The sequence below is a fragment of the Mus caroli genome, unplaced genomic scaffold (assembly GCF_978045245.1).
Source record: "Mus caroli unplaced genomic scaffold, Mus_caroli_1 scaffold_12, whole genome shotgun sequence".
NCBI lineage: Eukaryota > Metazoa > Chordata > Mammalia > Rodentia > Muridae > Mus > Mus caroli.
In genome coordinates, this window is record NW_028227267.1 from 35,295,606 (window position 1) to 35,312,390 (window position 16,785).

The 16,785-nt window shown below is 40.8% G+C and overlaps 1 long non-coding RNA gene across 1 annotated transcript in view; it reads left to right on the forward strand.

Moving 5' to 3' along the window:
* Positions 1 to 10,344, forward strand: part of LOC147001705 (uncharacterized) — a 33,242-nt gene extending 22,898 nt beyond the window's left edge. The window contains exons 2-3 of the long non-coding RNA XR_015044616.1: positions 5,340 to 5,522; positions 9,577 to 10,344. This is a non-coding gene — a long non-coding RNA (uncharacterized LOC147001705). The remainder of the gene's footprint in view (positions 1 to 5,339; positions 5,523 to 9,576) is intronic.
* Positions 10,345 to 16,785: the final 6,441 nt, after the last annotated feature.

Consider the following 16,785-nt stretch of genomic DNA (forward strand, 5'->3'; position numbering starts at 1 on the left):
ATTCCAGATGAATTTGCAGATTGCACTTTCTAATTCACAACCCCATTTCTTTGCAATGAAAACTCCCTTGTACTTGGCAATAGAAGAAGTCACTACAGGGGCAACATCATAGTGTAAAGTTTATGTCCCTTCTTCAAAAGCTAAAATCTTACATTCTCTCTATCTCCAAAACAACCAGACAGAATAGGCATCTGTGAACAAAGGCCAAGAGGGACATTGAATTGCTGCTTCCTGGTCCCATTAGCTCTTACTTCTCCAGTATCTACATTTTTAAGTTCTCAGTTCCAGGCCTGAGTCTGTTGGGGGTTGGAATATGATCCTGTATTCATAAGATACCTAAGACTCAATTGGATTGATAAGGGATGAAAGGCCTCGGGTCCAGTGAAACCTCTATTTTAATGGATTCATAATTTCAGAAGGGGCTCCTTTTGGCATTGACATCAGTGCCTTCTGCCTTCTTGACCTGTGTGTGCTGAGTGCATGGTAAAATGCCACCTATCCTCAGAGGTGTAAGAGTGTAGAAATCATGCAAAAGCTTTCCACATTGATTGTGTTGTCTTTGGCTACCACCTTTGGTTATGGAATATCACTACAACAAGGCCCAAAGGTGTCTGGGGAGATGGTTGGGCAGTCAAAAGTCTACTCTGTTTCTCTGGCAGTCGTATGAAGAGCCTTTATGGAGAACTCGAGAACATGGCTAATGAAAAAGAAATAGTTATATTTTGGCTAGCTGATGATATCTGAGCCTAGAAAGCTATGGGACAGGCATTCCAATAAAATAGTATAGGGATGAATTCCTCCCTGTATTGGGTACAATAGGCCCAAAGTAAGAAGGAGGCTCAGCCACCTTTCCCTGAACTCTTCTGAGAGATTTGTAGTGTTTCCGTTAAGGAACTCTTCTTTACTTCCATGAGACCAGAACTCTGAGGTCTGCATGCACCATGAAGGTTCCCATCTATTCCTAAATCATTCACTGTTTATTGACAGCTTTTGGCTATGAATGCTCTGCTATAGTTTGACACAATTCAAAGGGTGTGGTATAATTGTTGGTCAAGTACCTTGAAGAGTTTTTCAGCTACTCTTTTAGAAGTTTCAGACTAGTGGATAAACTCATAAGTTTCAGGAAAAAAAAATATGGACTCTTACTCTCCCCCATTAGGACACACATCAGTGAAGTCAGTTTCCCACAATTGACCACTGTTTGGCCCCTCATATGTTCCCACTTCTAGCAGAAGTATCTGTCTTTACATGTATTTTACTATTAAGCTGACATATTGTTGGAGGAATTGAGCCATGCTGTTAAGTCCAGTTTTACCATACCTTGTTATGTGCAACTTAGAAAGTAGTGTGTATGCCAGTCAGGTAGTCTGGTGAAGGTTTGTTTCCAGAAACTTGCCAGTATTTCCTGGCAGAGTGTTCCTTCCCTCTGGTGTCCACCACCAAACTTTGGTTTCAGCTATGCTTTAGATATTTTTACATCCCTTATTTCCCCTTGTTTATACTATGGATTCTCAGGCTACAGTGGGTCACAGTATGTCACCTGAATGTCAGTAGATTCCACTGTTTTTTGTTTGTTTGTTTTTTGATTGGTTTGTTTCTAGACAGGATTTCTCTGTATTGCCTGGCTGTCCTGGAACTCACTCTGTAGACCAGTCTGGCCTAGAACTTAGGAATCTGCCTGCATCTGCCCCCAATTGCTGGGATCAAAGGCATGTGCCGCCATGCACAGCATACACTGATCTCAAACAATTTTTGGCATGCCAACTCAGTGACCTGATTACTTGTGACCTCAAGGGGGTCATTAAGTTGATGTGCTTTGCCTTGAAACCAAGAGTATCATGGAGGAATTCAAAGAGTTTCCAGGAGAGCCAAGAATTCCTCTTTGTTTTTAATGTTCTTTATGCCAGCAATGATGAGCCCTCCTTCTCCATATATCATAGTATCCACATATTTATTAAGTAAAGCATATTGACATTCCTGGTAAGTGATGACTGGTGTTTTCTTTCACCATAGACTTGGTCTATATATCTTGAGGCCAAATAATTTCAGCTACAATATCTCCCGAAGCCCCTGGGTAACTGGTTCCATGTTTAATTGAGGTGTTCCCATCCATGTAGAACATTCCCTCAGAATCTTTCATGGGATGTGGTGGTGTACAATATGTCTAGACTGATCTGTTTCTTCATGTTTGTTTCCTCATACAATTATTGATGAGCTTCTGTGGGTCTTCATCTGTCAAGATGTTAGCAGACGTGATGACAGTGGGTTTTTCGTTTTTTTTTTTTTTTTTTTGATTTTTATTACATATTTTCCTCAATTACATTTCCAATGCTATCCCAAAAGTCCCCCATAGCGCCCCCCACTTCCCTACCCACCCATTCCCATTCTTTTGGCCCTGGCATTCCCCTATATTGGGGCATATAAAGTTTGCAAGTCCAATGGGCCTCTCTTTCCAGTGATGGCCGATTAGGCCATCTTTCGATACATATGCAGCTAGAGACAAGAGCTCCGGGGTTCTGGTTAGTACATCATGTTGTTCCAACAATAGGGTTGCAGATCCCTTTAGCTCCTTGGGTACTTTCTCTAGCTTCTCCATTGGGAGCCCTGTGATACATCCAATAGCTGACTGTGAACATCCACTCCTGTGTTTGCTAGGCCCCGGCATCGTCTCACAAGAGACAGCTATATTTGGGTCCTTTCAGCAAAATCTTGCTAGTGTATGCAATGGTGTCAGCGTTTAGAAGCTGATTATGGGATGGATCCCTGGATACGGCAGTCTCTAAATGGTCCATCCTTTCATCACAGCTACGAACTTTGTCTCTGTAACTCCTTCCCTGGGTGTTTTGTTCCCAATTCTAAGAAGGTGCACAGTGTCCACACTTTGGTCTTCATTCTTCTTGAGTTTCATGCATTTAGCAAATTGTATCTTATATCTTGGGTATCCTAAGTTTTGGGCTAATATCCACTTATCAATGAATACATATTGTGTGAGTTCTTTTGTGATTGTGTTACTTCACTCAAGATGATGCCCTCCAGGTCCATCCATTTGGCTAGGAATTTCATAAATTCATTCTTTTTAATAGCTGAGTAGTACTCCATTGTGTAAATGTACCATAATTTCTGTATCCATTCCTCTGTTGAGGGACATCTGGGTTCTTTCCAGCTTCTGGCTATTATAAATAGGGCTGCTATGAACATAGTGGAGCATGTGTCCTTTTTACTGGTTGGGACATCTTCTGGATATATGCCCAGGAGAGGTATTGCTGGATCCTCCGGTAGTACTATGTCCAATTTTCTGAGGAACCGCCAGACTGATTTCCAGAGTGGTTGTACAAGCTTGCAATCCCACCAACAATGGAGGAGTGTTCCTCTTTCTCCACATCCTCGCCAGCATCTGCTGTCACCTGAATTTTTGATCTTAGCCATTCTGACTGGTGTGAGGTGGAATCTCAGGCTTGTTTTGATTTGCATTTCCCTGATGATTAAGGATGTTGAACATTTTTTCAGGTGTTTCTCTGCCATTCGGTATTCCTCAGGTGAGAATTCTTTGTTCAGTTCTGAGCCCCATTTTTTAATGGGGTTATTTGACTTTCTGGAGTCCACCTTCTTGAGTTCTTTATATATATTGGATATTAGTCCCTTATCTGATTTAGGATAGGTGAAGATACTTTCCCAATCTGTTGGTGGTTTTTTTGTCTTATTGATGGTGTCTTTAGCCTTGCAGAAGCTTTGTAGTTTCATGAGGTCCCACTTGTCAATTCTCGATCTTACAGCACAAGCCATTACTGTTCTATTCAGGAATTTTTCCCCTGTGCCCATATCTTCAAGGCTTTTCCCCACTTTCTCCTCTATAAGTTTCAGTGTCTCTGGTTTTATGTGAAGTTCCTTGATCCACTTAGACTTGACCTTAGTACAAGGAGATAGGAATGGATCGATTCGCATTCTTCTACATGTTAACAACCAGTTGTGCCAGCACCATTTGTTGAAAATGCTGTCTTTCTTCCACTGGATGTTTTTAGCTCCCTTGTCGAAGATCAAGTGACCATAGGTGTGTGGGTTCATTTCTGGGTCTTCAATTCTATTCCATTGGTCTATTTGTCTGTCACTATACCAGTACCATGCAGTTTTTATCACAATTGCTCTGTAGTAGAGCTTTAGGTCCGGCATGGTGATTCCACCAGAGGTTCTTTTATCCTTGAGAAGAGTTTTTGCTATCCTAGGTTTTTTGTTATTCCAGATGAATTTGCAGATTGCACTTTCTAATTCGTTGAAGAATTGATTTGGAATTTTGATGGGGATTGCATTGAATCTGTAGAATGCTTTTGGCAAGATAGCCATTTTTACAATGTTGATCCTGCCAATCCATGAGCATGGGAGATCTTACCATCTTCTGAGATCTTCTATAATTTCTTTCTTCAGAGACTTGAAGTTTTTATTATACAGATCTTTCACTTCCTTAGTTAGAGTCACGCCAAGATATTTTATATTATTTGTGACTATTGAGAAGGGTGTTGTTTCCCTAATTTCTTTCTCAGCCTGTTTATTCTTTGTGTAGAGAAAGGCCATTGATTTGTTTGAGTTAATTTTATATCCAGCTACTTCACCGAAGCTTTTTATCAGGCTTAGGAGTACATTGTAGCTGTCTTCAGACACTCCAGAAGAGGAGGTCAGATCACATTAAGGATGGCTATGAGCCACCATGTGGTTCCTTGGAATTGAACTCAGGACCACTGAGCCATCTCTCCAGCCCCACTATCTGTTCCTTAATAAGAGCCCTCCCTTGAGGCAAGGGTCTTGGATTTGTACCTCTTGGACTCAGTTTTCTTAAGTGTGAAGAGTGTCCAAGACACTCCAAACTTTATTCTTCCAAATTCAGGATCCTCTGCATAGAAACCATTTCCATCATGCTGGGAATATCAAGCAACCCTGAAACTTTAGGATTCTGACAGCAGATTCAAAGTTCTGGGATCCATGACAAAAATGGAAAGAATTTATACATGTTGGTCTTCTCTTCTCCCTCAGAGTGTTTTTGCCCTTTCCCTGCTGATTGTTTTCTGGTAACAAGACATATAAGCAACCATGAGGAACATTTCCTCTTCAGTAATGTACATGGAACACTATTGGTGTTATGGTTTTCCTAAGTCCTTTGAGACTTGTGGCATGCGGCTGATCTCTGGATTTGACCTACCTCGATTTGGTACTGATAGGTATAGTGTGAACTCTAGTCTGAGGCTGTCCTGGGATCAGGACTCTTGTAGGAATCCTAGTTCTAAAAGAGTGGCAGAGAAATGTAAGCTTGCTGGAAATGACCATTTTTTGTTTCTTTTTTTGTGGATCAGCTTCAGGCACTGTTACCTCCTGAGTGACTACAATTAATTGAAGGAAAAAGTAAGGATGGTGCTGAATGAGAACAGGAAGCTGCTGGTGGGGCCGGCTGAACAGGAAGCATCCTTTGGTGAAGAAAAAGGATCTGTGATGAGGCCAGCAAGAACATTTTTGTCACCAGTCCCAAGCAGCAGCAGGTAGGGTGATGTGTATCAGAGGCAGATTGCTGTCATGGCTCACCATAAACATAGAAAGTCCAATGGAACATTCCAGCAACTTACCAGACATTTGCCTATGCCTCCTCCAACTGTTTATTTATGGGATCATCTACCAGGCTTTTTGTGGAGGTAGCCTTTATCAAGAAACTGCATGTTTGACAAGCAAAATTTTCTCTTCTGCCAGAATCTGCAGTTCACTAGGGGAGATAAGTTGATTACACATCACGACTCTATATGACATTGAGTTTGAAGGGTGCTGTGTTGGAGCCCTTCTTTAGAATAGTAGAGTGCTTTGCAGGAAGATGTAAAGGCCTTCAAAATTTTGTGGGGAGCATGTGAGATTTCAGGTAGGAAGTAGTTTGCAGGGATGAGAGCTTAGTGGGATTGAGAAATAAGTGGATTTCATTGTTGCCTTTTGGCAGTTTTTGCCCCCCACCCCAACCCTTTCCCCTGTAGATCTTGATTCACACTCAGTGAGCCTGAGTAGCAGCATGTCAGTCCTATTTTCTTTGAGTGCTGTTGGAGTTTTCTTTCCTGGGCCTTGTGGTCTGGAGCTGGCTGGATGAGCAGGGATGTAGGAAAGGCTTCTCACAATCTCAGTTGGTGTGAGAGTTTTGAGGCTTCATGAAAAAAATTCTCTCTGTATGCTCCTCATTCTGTCCAAGAAGAATGTTGTCTAGATCTTTCTATTTCCCTAGTAAGAATACCAGAGTTGTGTTTCTCAGTTGAAACATCTGCTCTGCATAGTCTAAATTTTTTTTCCACTAGCATGACAGATTCTTCATTGTTTTTGCTCTTTTATGATTTTAGGTGAGTGTGTGTGTGTGTGTGTGTGTGTGTGTGTGTGTGTGTGTGTGTGTGTATGTGTATGTGTGTTTATGGATGCTTATGCAAATCTGTACCTTTGTGGGTATTTTGTAAGGCCAGTTAAGGACATCTGATTTTGTGTAGTCATTCTTTAACTTAGTTCTTTGGGCCTATGTCTCTCAATAAACCTGATACTTCCTGTTGTTCGATGTCCAGTAGAATTTTCATCTGTCCACTACCAGGTGGAGATCTGTCTCTTATTTATATCAGCAAATCATTAAACAATACTACTATTTTTAAAATTAGTATTACATTTCTTAATTTTTCCTGCTTACAGTTATTGCCTGGGCTATTCTGGCTTGTCTTATTGGCTTAACCATGGGCATACATAGAAGCCTACAGTGCTCACTCTGCTAACATTGTTTTGCTAACTATATTTTGGGCATGGCTTTGTTTCAGGATACATTCTCACTCAGAGTTGTGCAGAGTGCTGCATTTCAGAAATGTCACAGCAGGTCATTTAACTAGATTTCTCCTGACTGATTTTGAGGATGATTTAATATCATATAATAAGTAATGTGTTGAAAAGTTCCTGAGTAATGATCAAAAGTCACAGTCTTCCTCGGATGCTCAAAAGGACTCAGTGTAGGTTTAGTGAGAGGGCCTTGATGAGTCAAAATGGGGCTTACTGGAGCCTATACATAGAAATATCTTACTTGGCAATTTAGTGCTGTGTTGTCCAGGATATCTGTGTAGAGCTTGTAATTTCCCTTTAGGACCAGCAAGTATTTTCATAGAAAAAGTTCCTGAAGAGGAGACAAGTACAGGTCAGGGCTGCAAAGCCCCCTTGAGTCTAAGAGCCTTATACACATCATAGGTCCAACTACGTGCTCATGCAACAGAAAATATGCTAGATAAGAGCAAGAATTTCATTGATGTTTTTGTGTTTGTGTCAGTCTTTGTGTGGTATGTGGTGTGTGTGTTGGTGTGTGTGTGTGTGTGTGTGTGTATGTTTGTGTACCAGCTGTGACTCAGTGTGTTTATTCTATGTTGTGTGTTTGCGTAAGGCAAAATGCCTTTGCAAGTGTTTGTGGTATGGATGCTTGAATATACAACTGTGTGTGTGTGTGTGTGTGTGTGTGTATGTTTGTGTGTGTGTTCCTGTAGACATGTAACCATGTCTGTCTCTAGAGGCCAAACATGATGAGTAAAGCCCCTGAGATTACAGACTGCACCCATGAAAAATCAAATACAGCAGTCCAATTCGTGTGCAACTCTACCTAGATTCCAAGACAAAAAAAAAGGACACAAAATCTAAAGTCAGACTCTCAACTGGCTAGGGACAATACTACTGATCGTCATTGAAATCCTTTGGAGAAAATCAATGGAATATGGTACATAGTGTTGAGGAGGAAGTTGGTGTATAAAATCCATGTGTTATGTCCCTTTTCTGCTCTGGAAGAATTAAAAAGACCGACTGGAATATCAGGTGGCTCACTGTGTATTCTCAGCATTCCAGATTCTTCTCCTTATTGCTTGCTACCATTGCCTTTCCAGCTACCTCTACTCAGTAAAACATTGCCTTATGATATGGCTTGGATTCTAATCATTGAGAGATTGAGTTGCATGTAGCTGTACATGCATCCAGCAGAATTCCCACAGCTGTGGTGCAAAACAGAGCTGTTTCAGGAGCCCCTTGAGGGTCATGATAATCTAAAAACTCACAATATGTTATCTGTGTGGGATTCTGCAATTGCTGTTATACAAAATCATTTTCTCAGTGTTAAAATCAGCCTCAATGGGTGTTGGGAGAAATGAGGACGTTCAGACAGGTCTGGTAGTATAAAATCAGGTGTTTGAGAAGCGAGGTTCAGAAAGTAGAAAAGAAGTCCCCTTTGACCCACTGATTCCAGAACAAAGAGTAGATATCCACAGAGTCTCTAGGGCACATGAGGTCTGTACTGGTCCTCAGAGTAGTCCAGAAGAAGATGATATCCTGATGTCCATCAGCTAAAGAGTGAAACTGTACTATGTGATGCAGCCCTTTCATGAACTACTGCTCAGTGTTAGATAATCCGTGCAAGTATTTGACCTTCAACTAGTTAGCCTCATTTTACTCAAAATATCCTTGACACAGTCACATTATTCGGAGAAAATTGTTCCATTGGTTCCTATTTATAATGACTTCCTATTTTTCTGGGATCATACCTTTGGACACCAAGTCAGTCAAGCAATGACAAAGGGAGCCTCTAATGGAGGGAACTGTTTACTTTGGGACAAAACTGAAACAGTGAAGGAGAGGCTAGTCCATCACCAACACGTGATCCTTTGCTGGCAGAGAAGCCTACTCTACACAGCTTTTGGAACTTGCTAAGACAGATTGGATACTATGCCAAGAACCCTGATTCTGAGTCTGTGTTTATGAGGGGAAAGCTTATCATTGACTGAGCTGTCTATATGCTTTGCTCATTACGTACCTATCCCATTCAAGATTTGTTTTTATGACTCCAAAATATCCTGGGAGATTTTTATAATAGCATTAGCTAGGAAAATCAACAGGTTACTGAGGTATACTGTGCTTGGGTTGTGTGAATACAAATAATTTGCATATTTGACAGAGTGCTCTACCACAGTCTCAGATGTACATGTGTGTTGTTATGTTCCTTCATGACCATCACTTTTAAAATTCAGTTCCTAGCCTTGGGAATATTTTCAGTTAGCACATTCTTTCTGATTTTAGGACACATGCAGTGCCTGTGGATTTCATGTTATAGGTTTTCTCTGGTTATTTCCAGATATAAGGGTTGATGAGTGGTACCCTGTCAGGGTCCTGCACTAGAGAAATAATCGTAACCTTCACTTCAATTCTAGGCAGGTTCCCCATAAGGCATCCACATGGTTTTCTAGGTTGTTCACATCTCACTTGAACTCAGTATCAGACATTGCTACATTGTTATTATTCAATATATTATACATGGACTATTGGAGAAATATAGTGTTTTTCTTTTAAACTCCAGTACAATGTGTAGTTCTCAGCTCAGTTTCTAGCAGTTTTTAAAAGCTGAGAAATAATTCCAAGCCCAGGTGCTCTATGACACTTGGGGATGCAGGGAATGACCTTAGACAATGATAGGTCATAATAGATTATCCAGCTGAATAGATCTAGTGTGGGATGGAGAGCTGAATTGACAAATCCTAATCAGGTTGTTCTTCCTTCCTTCCCTAGGTGTGAAATACTCCAGCAGAAACTGGAACATGGAACAGACCAGGACAAGGTCTCCTTTGAAGATAACTTCTATAGGGGGATATCTGCATGTGCAAAGCAAATATTTCATCTCATCCCCAGTAATCATGGCTATCATCTGCGGCATTTTCTTCCTTTACTTTTGTTTCCTTGCAATGAATAACCCTTAATTTCATCTGTGCTCTGGCTCAGCAAGAGTGAGCATGTGGAGGGATTCAGACATGTGCTGAGACACATCAAGAGCTGCTGGGAAAACAGGAAGATTCTGAGAGTGTAAATTTTTCTTGTCCTGATAGGTCATCAAGGAAAATTACAAAATCTATCTACAAGATCGTAAGACTTTGAGCCAAAGTCTATAACATGTTTTCTACTTAGTCTTGGGTGTCCTTGTTCTTCAAACCCATACTCCAAAAAAGGAGACCTACTTAAATTTCTCTTGTAAAGATTGTTACCAGAAGTAACTTATTTTCTACTGTGTTTCCAAGGACAGCCATGGACTGTAAGTCTGTGCTGCAAAATAACAGCCAAAGAAGGCTCTTTAGCACAATTGTTTTTTGATTTTGGTTTGAGCTTTGATTACTTTTGTTATTTTGTTTCTCTTTTGTTTCATTTAAAGTTTATTTTTTGTTTGTTTCTTTGCTGTTGTTTTATTTTGTAATTGATTTACTTTTTTGATAAGGCTATACACTGTACATATTGACTGCCCACTTTTAGTTACTATTGAGTAAATTGGATGTTTTCTTATGAATAAAACAGTGATCTCTAACTCTTCATTCTTAATAAACTTTTTTTTTTTTCGAGACAGGGTTTCTCTGTATAGCCCTGGCTGTCCTGGAACTCACTTTGTAGACCAGGCTGGCCTCGAACTCAGAAATCCGCCTGCCTCTGCCTCCCGAGTGCTGGGATTAAAGATGTGCGCCCCCACGCCCAGCTAAGAAACTTCTTTATTCAGCTGTGGTATCACCCTATTGAAATCCCACACCTATCAGACACAGGTGGTTCTAAGTAAGGGGCTTGGGTTCCATAATGACTTCCCAGCCAGACTGAGCTACAAAAGTAATAGTTTGTACATTCAGTTGTCTAGTGTGTCCAACTCTGTGGATTCCAACTTGAAGGTGGAAAAATTACCCATATTGTATCCTTTCATATCAAACATTTAGCTGCTGCTAAAATACTGTGTATGATAGTGTTGAACAAATTAATTGGAAATATATCAGTATTTCTGAAATGGCTTTCAGGAAATAAAAACATATTCTAAGGGAATATAAAAGCTGTCAGAAAACACAGACATGTATGCTTCTGCTTTCCTTCAAATGTTCTATCAGTGGTAACTACTACTAGAGAGATTCAATTTTAGGAACTTTTGAGATAGGGATTTATTATTTTTTGGTGATTTTGTTATTTTTCATTATTATGAGAGTGAATTTTGTGCTTGACAATACATTTGGTTCCATTTTATGGTTTTAACACAAGCACAGTGTGTAGTTCAGTATTCAGTACCCAGATGTTTTTTAAAAGCTGAGACCAAATCCAGGCCCATATGCTTTGTGAGTTTTCTCCCTTGGTTTTTGTTCCCCCCAGTGGTGATTCTGTTTGTTATTTGGTTTTATTTTATATTCACGCATGATTTGCCTTCTGTAGGTCTGTGCAACACTTGCATGCCACTCCCCAAAGGCCAGAAGAAGTTATTGGGTTTCACCTGGAACTAAAATGACAGAGGACTGTTAGATGCCATGTGGGTCTTTTGAGAAACATATTCTCAAATGAAGAGCTATCTCTCCATCGCCTAATATGGACTTTTGTCCTTCTTTGTGTGCTAAATTAGTGGGATGGATCATACCTATAGAAAGTTTTTCTTGAGATATGTTTACTTTGTTGTAAAAAAGTAGAAGCACCCATTTCCTTTCAGGGCCAAAGCCGTTTAGAATGTGATTTGAAGTTTCTCTTTGGATCAGAGAAGCAGGTTTTGTGAGCAACAACACCAGGTCAGGTAACAGGGACAAATAATAGTGCAGAGCCCATCACTGACACTACCACAGGAAAGTGGACAATACAGAGAATACTGGCATAAGACAATGGAGCTGGGGCTAAGTTAAAATCCTGCAATTGCAGTGGCTCTGAAAATGAGATAGAGCCTTCCCAGATGGTGGCTGAACGGACTCTTCCATTTCTTTACAAAAGGAAACATGGTATCCATTTGAGTAGCTGGTGTGTACTGGAGATCCAACCCCTGCTTTGCAGGGTAGGGCTCTGATGGGAAATCCTCTACCAAAGCACTGAATGGGTCAGAGGTGCTTAACCCTTAACTCAGTACTTCTGCTAGCTTTCTGATTCTGTACATTGCACACAGTAACCCTTGTAAGAGTCCCAGTGTTTTAACTTATTTTGACTGACATACTTTATGACATATTCTATACTTTACTATTCAGGACTACTCTCAAATGTTGTGTGAAACTAATTTCATAACGTCAATGACTTTTACATTTCTCGGGTCCCAATGTTGTCTCTATTTCATTTTCTAATAATTTCTTCAAACTGTCTTTGAAAGTTATGCATTAATCTGGTACTACCATTACACAGTTATTATTACATTGTTTCCAAGATGAGTACACACAGCATACACCTGGGAAATTTTCAACTGTGCTGTACTGAGCCCTTATATCTCAGGTTTTCATAGTTTAAAATCATTACATCAAGAAACATCGAGTTTCACAGACTACAACTGAGCAGAAGAAGAAAGAAATAGGAAATTCAGATATAATAAAATAAGTATACATATCAAGGCCAGCTGAAAAGCAGTCATGCACAATGAATTCTATACAATGATTGTACAGGGTAAGGTTAAGATAAAGGGGAATTATGTTTTAGTATGAAGAGCTTCCACAGGCTATTGAGATGTTTCTATCACAGCCTACATCAAGCAGTCCCTTATTTCAAATGGCAGGTACCCAGGAAGAATGTGTCTCCTACTTCTCAAGACCACAGACACCATCTTTTTTACAAGTAGCTGCTGCAGGCTGCTGAGAGGTTTCCATTTTGACCTGTTGTGGGCAGTCCCTCTAATTGCATGCTCTCTCCATCACCCTTTAAATGTAAAAATGCAGAGGCCCACTGCCGAACATTAGGCTGTGGTCAGAGAGTCTTGTGGAAGTGTTGGTGGAAGTGTTGTAGTAGCCAGAAGGGTTAGGAAGCCACAAGAGGACCTACAGAGTCAACTAATATGAACCCTTGGGGGTTCACAGAGACTGAACCATGAGCCAACACCATGTAGGGGTTTGAACTAGGACTGTTACATAAATGAAACAGATATGCAGCTTGGTCTTCATGTGGGCGACTAACAACTGGAGTGGGTGCTGCCTCGGATTTAGACTCTGTTACCTGCCTTTAGATCTCTTTCCCCTAGCTGGGCTGCCCTGTCTGTGCTCAGTGAGAGAGGATGCACTTATTACTGATGCATCTTGATGTGCCAGGATGGGAAAAAAAGCGGGTCGTTTTCTCTGGGGAGAAGGGAATAGGGAATTGGGGGGGGGGGGGAGGAGTGGGACATTGAGTCTGACTGGGAAGAGAGGGAGGGGCTGTGATCAGATGGAAATAAATAATTCAATGAAAAAATGCACATCCTTTGACTCTTGAAGACTTTCTATTCAAGTATGTCTTTGACCATTTTCTCCATGGTCTTCTCTCCTCTCCCCTCCAGCCAATGCTCTTCTCTTTCCCCATCACCTTCTGTTTTGAGACAAAGTTTTAGTAGAACCAATGGAAGCTCAATCTGACTTGCTTCTAAAGAAATGACTCAGACTATTGTTATATCATTTGGCTTTGATAATTACTATGAGGTGGTGGTGTACACTTTTACTCCCAGCACTTGCGAGACAGAGGCAGGAGGATTTCTGACTTTGAGGCCAGCCTGATCTACAAAGTGAGTTCCAGGACAGCCAGGGATATACAGGGAACACTGTCTTAAAAAAAACAAAAATAGAGACAATTACTGTGGGTCGGGTGACCCCTAATCTGCTTTTCTAACATCTCACCTGGCTACCTTTCTAGTGGTGCACCCCAAATACTTGCGGTTTTTCCTCCATATGTGCTCGTGGTACAGGTCCCCCATGGTGCCTTCTCTCTTTTTTCTAGTTTCTCCTCTTATCTTTCACTTCTACACCCACAACCACATAACTAGAAACTCAAATATGTCTAATCCGTCCAGTAAATACCAGTAGCCAAATTTTATTTAACCAATGGCTTTAAATTAAGCAAAAATATTTGCACAACAAAAGCTTTTGATAGGAGAATACTCTCCTAGTTCCAGACCTTCCTAGGAACAGGATTTAGCATTACAATTCATAGCAACAGATGGAAACTCAATGAAGTTCTTAGAGGAATGAAGGTAACTTAAAATTTCTTATATAGTCAAGGATGCTCCTGAACTCCTGATTCTGACCTCCTCTCCCAAGTGCTGGTATTTCAAGCAATGGTGTGAGATGTTAGTAACTCCAGTTTCAAGGGAAATGAGGCCTTCTTCTGTGTCTCCTGACACCATGTACCCACATGATGCATGGCAATACATGGTGCCAAACAACCTGTCCAAATGTGGGCTCTGCATCTTACTGTATATGAACTGGTGGGACAATTCCCTTATAATAACTACATTTAATAATCTTCTGTTAGCCTAGTCAGGATCCCCAAAGCAGATTATCCATTAGTCCCCTGGATGCACTTGCCTTGGAGCTGAATGAAGGCCCGGGTTCCACAATTTATCTGTGAATATTTGCATTATCCCTTCCTACAAGTACAAAGTCCCCTTAAAAGGTAAACCTAAAACCTCCAAGCCTCGGGAACTTATTTGACTTGATCCTGTATAAAAAATAAAAAACAAAAAACCATAATTTCCACCAACTGTTTAGACTGCATTGATTTCATAGCATTCTGTCTGCCTGTGCCTCTCCTGGCATTAAAGGCAAGTGCTACCATACTAGACTAGATTATTGTGTCTTGCAAGATTGAACTAGATCATCTGGGCCATTGTAAAGTGATCTTCTGGTACACATAACAGGAAAGTAGGACCACATCCCTGTCATGTGAGTGTCCAGGGAACAAGTTGGTACATGATTAATCTATGTGGGCTGAAAAGAGAAGGAGAATGTTCTTCAGAGGAATGAACTACAACAATGGCTGTTTCTTCTTGACCTTGAGCCAACTCCATTGTGTATATTCAGAATAGAAAGCAATTGTCTCAGCAGCAAATTCACAAGACAGTGACTTTCATCAATCTCCTTATGCTGCCTAGACCACAGATCCAAAGACCTTCTAGTAGTGGGAATACCTTCTACCAGGAAAACTGTCAGACACTCTGTACTAGGCCTCTGCCTGCACCTCACATTCCACTGTCTACTCCCAGGTCAATTTAATCATTTCAAAGCCTACTGTTGTCAGCCTGGGCATGTGCTTCCATCTTTGGGTCCTTTGTATTTTGCTACTGGTGTCTGCTTAAACCTAGGAGTGCTAGCACTGTAAACAATTTCACTCTGTGTCACTGATAACTGCTATTTTGTCAGAGGAAGTTATTTGCTTGTGGCAGTACAGGCGACCTTGAGCAGCTGTGCATCATCCAGGCCAGCATCCTCACTAAAGCAGACTCTGACATCTAATGAGGATTCAACAGGCCACAGGGATTAGTGCAAATTTCATCACAGTTTTTTTGTCTCTTTGAGGTAATCAGAGGTAGACAATAAAACAAAACTATAGCAACAAAGAAACAGCAATGAAATAACAGCATCTACTACAGTTGGCCACACATTTATTGAAAACCATTTAGAGCAGTTTGGAACACATGATGTTCTCACCTCAGTTACAAGTTCCCTATATCCATAATCCCTAACCAATGTTTCAGGTGTTGGTCTCATGCTGGCCTCCTTGGTTTCTCTAACTTCTGGGCAACAAAAGTGAGAATAAAAAAGTACTGAATCTCTCAAATAGAGCACAGAGTCATATAATTACATGAGTGTATCAGATGAAGAGTTCTCAGTATAAGTGAGCAGGGGGAAACTTAAGCTGCTAAGACCTGGCACCCCCACCTACATGAAAGTCAGAGGACAATTTATGGAGTTTTTTCTCTCCTATGATGTAGGTTACAGGGAAGGAACTCAGGTCTCTATGCTTGGTCACATTACCTTTATCCACTGATCCATCTAGTCAGCCAGTTACCACAGATACAGAATTTAATAATCTATGTATTGGTATCTATATTCTGGGTTATACCCCAACACTGAAAACTTTCCCTAGAGAATATATATACCCAATTAAGGGCAATAAATGGAATCTGAGACGGATCTATGAAGAGGGTGGCAGACTTTAAAAGACTCCATGGAGCCTCACAGTTTGTTTGTTTGTTTGTTTGTTTGTTTGTTTGTTTGTTTGTTTTTGTCTCCAACAAGTCTGGTGAGATGGAGTAATTTATCCTTCTCTTTGATCTCCCAGTGCTATGATTGAACCTAATAAAAAAGTCAATGCTCCCTGAGTTACATTCCAGGTCTGTAACTTCATTCATCTGCTACAACAGCTACAAGGCAAGTGGCAATTTGAGACTCCATAGTCAGTTTGGCTGCTACAAGATTGGTCCTTGAGATGGCTGACAGAATACTTTCAAGACAAGGAATATCTATCTGAAAGAGAAAAGGAAGTGTCTCAGTCCACACTGCATGCTCGGGACAGTTGAGTCGTTTAAAGATTGATGTCAAGGTGTTATCTACCTGCACAAATAGCATCACTAGATATCAGGTTAAGCTACCTGACAGATAGCATTTACCAAAACAGCCAAGTACTACACTGAAGACCTACAAGTAAATAAGGCTCAGGATCCACCAGAGAATTGAAAGATGGACAAGAAGACCCATATCACTTGATGAAGATTGGTTTCCTGTGTGCTTACAGGTGTCCTTTCTGTGTCAGACTTAGCTTAGAAAGAGAAGGTGTCCAAAGACAGTGAGCAACTTAACACATCCCCCAGTCCTTCTCAGGCTTCTGCTTAAAATCCCTGGTTTGACAGCACCAGTTTGGGGATCCAGGGGATTAATTCCTTTACACATTAAGTGTGTGATTCATAGTTAGTCTCAGGAATGAGATCTGTTGCAGGAGACCTTCACAAGCATGAAGCATCCACTGGAAGAAGTACTTCCTCAATAAACTCTGAGATCT